The sequence below is a fragment of the Triticum urartu genome, chromosome 4A (genome assembly GCF_056163025.1).
Source record: "Triticum urartu cultivar PI428250 chromosome 4A, HENAU_Tu73, whole genome shotgun sequence".
Taxonomy (NCBI): Eukaryota; Viridiplantae; Streptophyta; class Magnoliopsida; order Poales; family Poaceae; genus Triticum; species Triticum urartu.
Window position 1 is genome coordinate 593736867 of NC_141876.1, and position 11047 is coordinate 593747913.

An 11047-nucleotide genomic window follows, 5' to 3' on the forward strand; every position below is an offset into this window, starting at 1 on the left:
TGGGATCCTCCTAAACTACTGGTCGTCGGTGGCGGCCTGCACGTAGTAGTAGGCACCCTCGGTGTAGTAGGGGTCATCGACGGTGGCGTCTGGCTCCTGGGCTCCAGCATCTGGTTGCAGCAATCGGGTATAAAAAGGAGAAAAGGGGGAAGCAAAGCAACCATGAGTACTCATCCAAAGTACTCGCAAGCAAGGAGCTACACTACATATGCATTGGTATCAATGAAAGGGGGTAGTATACGTGGACTGAACTGCAGAATGCCAGAATAAGAGGGGAATAGCTAGCCCTGTCGAAGACTACGCTTCTGGCCGCCTCCATCTTGCAGCATGTAGAAGAGAGTAGATGGTAAGTTCACCAAGTAGCATCGTGTAGCATAATCCTACTAGGCGATCCTCTCCTTGTCGCCCTGTGAGAGAGCGATCACTGGTTGTATCTGGCACTTGAAAGGGCGTGTTTTATTAAGTACCCGGTTCTAGTTGTCATAAGGTCAAGGTACAACTCTGGGTCATCCTTTTACCGAGGGACACAGCTATTCGAATAGATCAACTTCCCTGCAGGGGTGCACCACATTTCCCAACACGCTCGATCCCCTTTATCCGGACACACTTTTCTGGGTCATGCCCGGCCTCGGAAGATCAACACGTTGCAGCCCCACCTAGGCACAACAGAGAGGTCAGCACACCAGTCTAAACCCTATGGCGCAGGGGTCTGGGCCCATCGCTCATTGCACACCTGCACGTTGCGAACGTGGCCGGCGAGCAGACCTAGCCTCCCTTATATAAGAGCAGGCGTTCCAGTCCAACCCGGCGCGCGCCGCTCAGTCGCTGACGTCACGAAGGCTTCGGCTGATACCATGACATCGAGTGCCCATAACTGTTCCCGTGTAGTTGGTTAGTGCGTATAGGCCAGTGGCCAGACTCGGATCAAATACCCAAATCTCGTTAAGCGTGTTATTTTGAAATAATCATGGACGCCGACCAGGGTCAGGCCCACCTCTCTCCTAGGTGGTCTCAACCTGCCCTGTCGCTCCGCCGCAAAGATCCAGAGGGCCGTCGGACAAATGTCCTTTTGGACCCAATCCGTGAAACACTCGCGGGTACTCTACGAGCCGACCGGTCTTTAGTCACCACAAGTATCATATATTATGTATAAGTATATACCTGTGATCACCTCCCGAGTGATCGCGGTCCGATAGTATAGCATGGCAGACGGACAAGAATGTAGGGCCACTGTTGATAAACTAGCATCCTACACTAAGCATTAGGATTGCAGGTAAAGGTAACAACAGTAGTAGCAAGGACAGGTTATGCATCAGGATAGGATTAACGAAAGCAGAAACATGCTACACTACTCTAATGCAAGAAGTAGAGAGAAGAGTAGGCGATATGTGGTGATCAAAGGGTGGGCTTGCCTGGTTGCTCTGGCAAAAGAGAGGGGTCGTCAACACCGTAGTCGTACTAGGTAGCAGCGGCGTCGGTCTCGTAGTCTATCGGAGAGAAGAGGGGGAAGAAACAATAAATATTAATCAAACAGATGCATAGCGATGCATGACATGACAAGTAGCAGTGCTACGGGTGCCCTAACGCGGTATGAGGTGGTACCGGTGAAGGGGGGAAACATCCGGGAAAATATCCCCGGTGTTTCGCGTTTTTGAACAGATGAATCGGAGGGGAAAAGTTGCGTGTTCGCTATGCTAGGGATGCGTGGCGGACGAGCGGGCTGTGTATCCGGATTCGTCTCGTTGTTCTAAGAAACTTTCATGTACAAAGTTTTTCCATCCGAGCTACGATTTATTTTATATTAATTTTATAAGATTTAAATCAATTTTAGAATTTATTTAATTAATTTAATTCAACATTATCCAGAACAGTGTTTGCTGACGTCATCATGACGTCAGCATTACATCAGCAGTTGGCCTGGTCAACCTGACAGGTGGGTCCCACCTGTCAGTGACCCATTTTAATTAAACACATTAATTAACTTAATCAAGATTAATTAGGGGTGTGGGCCCCACTATCATTGACTAATTAGTTAATTAACAATAGTTAATTAAGTTAATTAGCTAGTTAGGTTAATTAAACAGGATTAATTAAGTTAATTATTTCAATTAATTAATTAATTAATTAAATTTATTTTTATTATATATTTTTAAATCTTTTTTATAAACGTTCTGGGTCGTGGGCCCCGGCTGTCATTGGGCCAGGGGGCATAGCGGTTACGGGCACGGGGGATGCGAGCGCTGGGCGATGCGAGCGCCCGACCCAGGAGAGGGTCAAGCAGTGCAGATGGGCGCCGGATGCGGCAGCGACGAGGCCCGGTGAACAGTGCAGGGAAACGGCGGACACGACCTGCGACGAGAAGCTCCGCGACATCGTTGGTCGGGGCGAGGCGGAGTGCGGGGCGGTGGCGCTCTGCGAGGCGAGCGAGCGGCGCAGGCGAGGCGATGCTCGGGCGAGCGACAGGCGGAGGAGCGCGGGGCGGCGATGAGCCGCAGCGGCATAGCGGCGGGAGGGCGTCGCGGGGGGCAGAGCGGGCCGGCGGCGTGCGCGTGTGGAGGAGGGCACGGTCGCCATGGCGCTGGTTGTGGCGAGCGCGAGCGAGGTGCCAGTGCGGGCTGCACAGCACGGCGACGCGAGAGCAGCGCACGGGAGGCTGCGGGCGAGGCTAGGGGCCGAGCTGGAGCGCGGCGAGGTCGACGGGTGAGGAAGAGGGCGGCAGCGCGGTGGGGTAGAGCAACAGCAGAGGGCCCACCACGACGTGGGTGCAGCGCGTGCGGGTGGTAGCGGTGGAGGGCGAGTGCGGCCTAGAGCGGGCGGGAACGGCGTCGGGCGCGGTGGACGGTGTTCTACAGGGAGAGAGGGGAAGAGGAGGCCGAGGGCCTCACCGTATGGCGTAGGGCCAATGGCAGCGGGGCTCGGGGGGAGGTCGAGGACGACGGAGAGGACGGCGACTAGGTTTCCGGGCGGCTGCGGTGCTCCGGCGACGGCGGGGTCCAGCCGCGTCGAAGTCGGTGATGGTGAGCGCCGGCGACGGGGTTGGGGCGTCGTGCCCGAACCAGTGGGGGCAGAGGGGGTGCGAGGAGTGAGGGGAGTGGGGTTTTTCCCCGCGATCCAGATTGGATCGGGAGGGGGGAGAGGGAGTGGCGACGTGTTGGGGAGTGGGAGCGGTAATGGCTCCGGTTTTGGGGCAGGGGGTTATGGAGTGAGGGGGGCCGGCCTGGGCCTGGCCTGGCTAGCAGCTGGGCCGGTCGGCCCAGTGGGGGGTCTGTTTTATTTTATTTTTTTATTTTGCATTTTCCTTTTCTTTTATTTATTCCACCTTTCTATTTTTATTTTAGTTTCAAATAAATACCTAACTGGTTCCTAAACCAGTCTAAACAAATATATTACTGCCACAAAATTTGGGCAACTAATTAAATTAGCCTGTTATTTTATTAATTGAAAAAGGCATTTAATTAATTGTGCTTGCTACCATTTATTTATGTTAGGACATTCAAACACCTCTAAAGATGTTGAGTTTCTCCACCATAATTACCTATGCATTATTTGGCTCACCCCGAACATTTTAGTTTTAATATTTTAAAAAAATATTGTTTGCTTGATTTTAAATTTGAATTCGAATCGTTTTGAACTAACGCGAGATTTGTCAACGATAACTGAGGTGATGTGGCATCATTACGAGGGGGGTTACTGTAGCTCAATTACCCGGGCGTCACAATTCTCCTCCACTACAAGAAATCTTGTCCTGAGATTTAAGAGGCGTAAGGGGAGGATTCTGGTTAAGAAATTCTAGCGAGTGTTCTCGTTGCTAGTTGCTCTTCTCATAGAGGTCGATCTATTACTGATGTCTTCATTTCTTTGCTTCAGGTCATCATGATGAAGTCGGAATCCTTTCCCCGAGAACTCCATCGAACTTACGAAAAGGATAAGGAGTGGGTATTCCGGGAGAACGGACCTCTGCAAGGTTGACCATCTGATTGATAACATCGGGGAAGGTGGCAGAAGGTAACTCTCGAATTGAAACTTAAGAAAAATATTGAGAGCAAGGTAAGAAGGTATCAGGGGAAGTTTCGAGCGAGCAGGAAATCGTTCGATGCCTCTTACAGGGCGTGAAAAGGGTTCAAAGCAACGAAAATAATTATTGTGACCGATGCCAGAATTGATGACCTCTCGGAAGGTGGCTCATGAATTACATACCCTAGGGGTTATGGGCCCACGATGTGGGTTAAAAGTTGGAAGGGTGGCAACGTCTTGTGTGATCATGCAAGCAAGGCATGTCAGAGGGTAGCCTGTCGATTATGTCGACAACAACGTCGGTACCAAGGGCGAGGGACGAAGAGAACCATTTTCCTGCTCGTTGAACGAGGTGGACCAATAGGCAAAGTTCTCATCCATTGGTGGCTACCGGGATGTCATCAACAATAGTAACAAGGTCTTACTGACAGAATTGTACACCGAGGTGTCTACATAAGCAGGAGAATATTACTTCTTAGATCCTATAGATCACAAGAAAGGTTAAACCAAACAATGGAAAGGAAAATATGATTATCAGATTAAACAGAACAATGGAAAGGAAAATGTGTTAAATCACATATTTCAGGGGTATATCCTTCCCAAGGACAAGCAGAGCATGATAACCATGACAGGATATAACGTAGAAAACCATTTAGGAAAGGGGAGAGAAACTTCATGACATTACCCATACAACGGTGTTTGGATACTTGATAAAGAAAATTTAGCATTTTGCTTCAAATGTTCTTATTGAAAATCAGAGTACCACTGACATGCTTCGAGATAGCATTGACATGGTCTTCAGGCAAAGGTCAAACTCTAGATACATGAAGGATCCATTAGGAACATCTTGTAGAATAAGTCTTACAATTTCCTCAAGGAATAATGGATAATCTTGCAGAAAACGAAACTATAACAATAGGTCCTCCGGCCAGGTGTGCTAGGCATGACATCACCTTATCAGGTCATATAACGACCGATGTTATAACCCTTGAAAATATGTTCCAACCATCTTACCTGACCAAGATTTAGATCTGATTGGTGTCAGGGTACCTCAGACTCGGGATGCCTGAGAAGGGAAGGTGCAACACAAATTGACGAGATGACATTGTAAGATTCTCAGGAAATGAACTATGGAAGCGAGTTCCGAACAAGAGTTCATCATTAAACCAAGGAGAAGATGAGGAGGTGGCTGATGGACTCAGTGACATTTCATCGTGATTAATAAAAGCTGGATTTCCACAATTATCTGAACAAGGAGGTAACACTTGTCAGATCAAATGATATAAGGAGATATGCTCGAGGAAAACATACCCAATTAAACATTGGTTGAAAGGTGCACCCGAAATATGGGCTTAGGTAGCATGACCGATGCTATAATGGTGATTCGATAACCAATGGTCTAAGAATGAAATATCGACCATTAACTTCAAAGCAATAGGGTTGTTAGAAGGAAAGAATCCAATCAACACTGTTCACTTGTTGGAATCAACACGGGGACCAAGAAAGAATGGTGATGTTGAGAGGTATCACCATACCAAGAATTCTTAAGAGGTGGAGCAATCCTCACAACATCCTTGACATAAAAGACAGTACTACTTCAAGGTAGAACGTAATACCATCTGGAAAGAAAATTGCATCCATAACCTGAACAAGTTTGTGCTGAAAGGGAGTAAGGATGTTGTCGGTGGCAACTCAAATTACCAAGGGACGAGGATGGTACTTATCATCATGAATTCGATCGATATCCTGAAGGAGTCAAATGTTGATGATGATCACGACAAATTTTTTCGAGAGATTTCATGAGGATGTAATCGATCAGCGATCACATCAAGTCAACGGGATGATGAAGCAAGAGGTTATTGGAACCACAGGTACGACACAAACTCGAAATCAAGCTTGTTGTTCAAGGTGAAATGGTATGACGAGGAAGATCGGCGTAAGCTTAGCTCATCATCGAAAGTTGTGCTCTGGGGTTAAGGATCAGGTAGCACAGTTAAAATCGGCACGATAATGATATAGCCGAGCAGCCTAGGACTTACGTGATCGAGTTCAAATTCGTAAGTAATGAAGGTTACCAAGAGTTGTTTAATCACGGTGTGAGCTCGATTCAGTTATCGGTGTCTTTGAGTGTTTAATACCTCAGAGCCCATGAAAAAAATTGGAATCAGTGAGGATGTAGTACTTGATGAAGAACTCATAAGAAGTTATGCAGTTTCGTGATAATCTCGAGATACCAGGGGGGTAATACTCGATGACAGATCAAAGTAGAGGTTGGACTGGGGTATTGCTCTGCAGAAGACAAGTGCTTAAACTTGCACGAGATATGGTATATAAAGGAGAACATGGTCGGAACCACGATTGCAAAAGACCAGATCCCAGATATAAGATCAGCTTATACCAAAGGAATAATTAATTTAAGAGAAGCTTTAATGATAAGATCTACATCGTGCCCATGGGCATGAACACAAAGTTCAAGGTCGACTCCCACTTCTCCAATGCATAACCTTTCATTCACTTCTCACTTTCAAAGAAGTTGTAGTGTTGAAATTTTATCTGGCAAAACACCATAACAGTATGACTCGTGAAAAAAACTTTCGGGTTCACACAGATTAAGGAAGATAGGTTCAACCCATTGGGGCATCTTAGAAACATATACCTCAAGCTTCGAGAGTAATTATCACTAGCTCAAAAGCAGAGCATGGTTGAGAAAGTAGAGGATACAATTTCGCAAAGGCATTATGTATCCAAGCAAAGGCTCACAAGGTTATTGAATATGAAGGACGTTATCGGATAAAATTCAACAAAGGATCTGGTGGTCCATAAGGGATTTGATGTGAGCATTGGTACTCAAGCAGAAGAAGAAAGCATGCAAGGAGATCAGATGATAGAAACAACTGACTACTTCAAATCTCAATTGCAAAGGAATTATGATTTCCAAAACAAGGGGTCGGAAGCAATGCTCTGATTAGGGATGGATAAGATGAATAGCCTTAGGGGTACAATCGACGACAATTTGACTGGTCGAGATCCAGCTCATGTTTAAAATGGATTCTGAGCTGGAAGAAAGAATTCTAAGATTCTTCTGAGGATTGCAAGCAATCGCAACACTTTGAATCAATGGACTCAAAATTATAATGACAATGGATGCCAATAAGATTACCAGACATATGGGATTAATCATAATGCAGGCCAGCAAGGATTTCAAGAGCAATAGCTTGTTGAGGACTTTCCAAAGATTGAATAGCATTTCGAAGACTTTTGTGAACACATGAACAACTGGGGAGAAACAAATCCTCGGTGAGTGTGAGGATTAAGTTGTAGGTGTATTCAAGCGACAAGGAACTACAAGGCAGTAAACACAAAGATTTCTCGGAGCAATAGAGATAAGTTTGGGGTATCTTGTAATAACAAGATTTACTGGGAATAAAAAATAAGGATGACAGGTGTAGGTATTTATCCATAGGGATATTTCGGTGGTAGGGGATGGCAAAAGCAATGGGCACAAAGTCTCGAGAGAACAACGGAGAGTATCTCCGGAATCCTTCGGTACAGCAGGCGATCATCTGTAACAAGGGGCTCTTCAGGTGAATGTGATCACGAGACCCTAATGTTAGAGTTAGTAAAAACCATTTCACCCGAATAGAAGAGAGATCAGAATCCCAGAGTAAAGATCGAGGAGTAAAAGATGCTAATACCACCCAATGGCGACTTGAGCCCGTAAGACACACAGCCATGTTAGTAAAAGTTTTTCATTGACTAGACTCGACTTCGGCCAAGGAGTGTGGAAGGGGGGTTCCTACAGGAAGTCGGCTCTAATACCAACTTGTGACGCCCCCGATTTGACCATACACTAATCATACACACAAACGTGTACGATCAAGATCAAGGACTCACATGAAGATATCACAACACAACTCTACAAATAAAATAAGTCATACAAGCATCATATTACAAGCCAGGGGCCTCGAGGGCTCGAATACAAGAGCTCGATCATAGACGAGTCAGCGGAAGCAAGAATATCTGAGTACAGACATAAGTTAAACAAGTTGCCTTAAGAAGGTTAGCACAAACTAGGATACAGATCGAAAGAGGCGCATGCCTCCTGCCTGGGATCCTCCTAAAGTACTCATGGTCGTCGGTGGCGGCCTGCACGTAGTAGTAGGCACCCTCGGTGTAGTAGGGGTCGTCGACGGTGCCATCTGGCTCCTGGGCTCCAGCATCTGGTTGCAGCAATCGGGTATAGAAAAGGAGAAAAGGGGGAAGCAAAGCAACCATGAGTACTCATCCAAAGTACTCGCAAGCAAGGAGCTACACTACATATGCATTGGTATCAATGAAAGGGGGTAGTATACGTGGACCGAATTGCAGAATGCCGGAATAAGAGGGGAATAGCTAGCCCTGTCGAAGACAACGCTTCTGGCCGCCTCCATCTTGCATCATGTAGAAGAGAGTAAATGGTAAGTTCACCAAGTAGCATCGTGTAGCATAATCTTACCCGGCGATCCTCTCCTTGTCTCCCTATGAGAGAGCGGTCACCGGTTGTATCTGGCACTTGAAAGGGTGTGTTTTATTAAGTATCCAGTTCTAGTTGTCCTAAGGTCAAGGTACAACTCTGGGTCGTCCTTTTACCGAGGGACACGGCTATTCGAATAGATCAACTTCCCTGTAGGGGTGCACCACATTTCCCAACACGATCGATCCCCTTTGTCCGGACACACTTTTCTGGGTCATGCCTCGCCTCGGAAGATCAACAGGTCGCAGCCCCACCTAGGCACAACAGAGAGGTCAGCACGTCGGTCTAAATCCTATGGCGCAGGGCTCTGGGCCCATCACCCATTGCACACCTGCACGTTGTGAACGCGGCCGGCGAGCAGACCTAGCCTCCCTTATACAAGAGCAGGCATTCCAGTCTAACCCGGGGCGCGCCGCTCAGTCGCTGACGTCACGAAGGCTTCGGCTGATACCACGACGTCGAGTGCCCATAACTGTTCCCGCGTAGTTGGTTAGTGCGTATAGGCCAGTGGCCAGACTCAGATCAAATACCCAGATCTCGTTAAGCGTGTTATTTTGAAATAACCACGGACGCCGACCAGGGCCAGGCCCACCTCTCTCCTAGGTGGTCTCAACCTGCCCTGTCACTCCGCCACAAAGATCCTCTCAGAGGGCCGTCGGGACAAACGTCCTTTCGGACCCAATCCGTGAATCACTCATGGGTATTCTATGAGCCGACCGGTCTTTAGTCACCACAAGTATCATATATTATGTATAAGTATATACCCGTGATCACCTCCTGAGTGATCACGGCCCGATAGTATAGCATGGCAGACGGACAAGAATGCAGGGCCACTGATGATAAACTAGCATCCTACACTAAGCATTAGGATTGCAGGTAAAGGTAACAACAGTAGTAGCAAGGACAGGCTATGCATCAGGATAGGATTAACGGAAGCAGTAACATGCAACACTACTCTAATGCAAGAAGTAGAGAGAAGAGTAGGCGATATCTGGTGATCAAAGGGGGGGCTTGCCTGGTTGCTCTGGCAAGAGAGGGGTCGTCAACACCGTAGTCGTACTGGGTAGCAACAGCGTCAGTCTCATAGTCTATCGGAGAGAAGAGGGGGAAGAAACAATAAATATTAAGCAAACAGATGCATAGCGATGCATGACATGATAAGTAGCGGTGCTAGGGGTGCCCTAACGCGGTATGAGGTGGTACCGGTGAAGGGGTGAAACATCCGGGAAAATATCCCGGTGTTTCGCGTTTTCGGACAGATGAACTAGAGGGGAAAAGTTGTGTGTTCGCTATGCTAGGGATGCGTGGCGGACGAACGGGCTGCGTATCCGGATTCGTCTCGTCGTTCTGAGCAACTTTCATGTACAAAGTTTTTCCATCTAAGCTACGGTTTATTTTATATTAATTTTAAAAGATTTAAATTAATTTTATAATTTATTTAATTAATTTAATTCAACATTATCCAGAACAGTGTTTGCTGACGTCATCACGACGTCAGCATTACATCAGCAGTTGACCTGGTCAACCTGACAGGTGGGTCCCACCTGTGAGTGACCCATTTTAATTAAACACATTAATTAACCTAATCAAGATTAATTAGGGGTGTGGGCCCCACTGTCATTGACTAATTAGTTAATTAACGATGATTAATTAAGTTAATTAGCTAGTTAGGTTTATTATATTAATCTTTTTTATAAACGTTCTGGGTCGTGGGCCCCGGGTGTCATTGGGCCAGGAGGGCATAGCGGTTACGGGCACGGGGGATGCGAGCGCCCGAGCCAGGAGAGGGTCGAGCACTGCAGATGGGCACCGGCACCAGGCGCCGGATGCGGCAGCGATGAGGCCCGGCGAACAGTGCAAGGAAACGGCGGACACGACCTGCGACGAGAAGCTCCGCGACAGCGTTGGTCGGGGTGAGGCGGCGTGCGGGGCGGTGGCGCGCCACGAGGCGAGCGAGCGGCGCAGGCGAGGTGATGCTCTGGCGAGCGACGGGCGGAGGAGCGCGGGGCGGTGATGAGCCGCAGCGGTAGAGCGGCGGGAGGGCACCGCGGGGGGGCAGAGCGGGCCGGCGGCGTGCGCGTGTGGAGGAGGGCGCGGTCACCATGGCGCTGGTTCTGGCGAGCGCGAGCGAGGTGCCAGTGCGGGCTGCACAGTACGGCGACGCGAGAGCAGCGCACGGGAGGCTGCAGGCGAGGCCAGGGGCCGAGCGGGAGCGCGGCGAGGTCGACGGGTGAGGAAGAGGGTGACAGCGTGATGGGGTAAAGCAACAGCAGAGGGCCCGCCACGGCGCGGGTGCCGTGCGTGCGGGTGGTAGTGGTGGAGGGAGAGTGCGGCCTAGAGCGGGCGGGAACGGCATCGGGCGCGGCGAACGGTGTTCGACAGGGAGAGAGGGGAAGAGGAGGCCGGCGGCTTCACCGTAGGGCGTAGGGCCAATGGCAGCGGGGCTCAGGGGGAGGTCGAGGACGACGGCAAGGACGGAGAGGACGGCGACGAGGTTTCCGGGCGGCTGCGGTGCTCCGG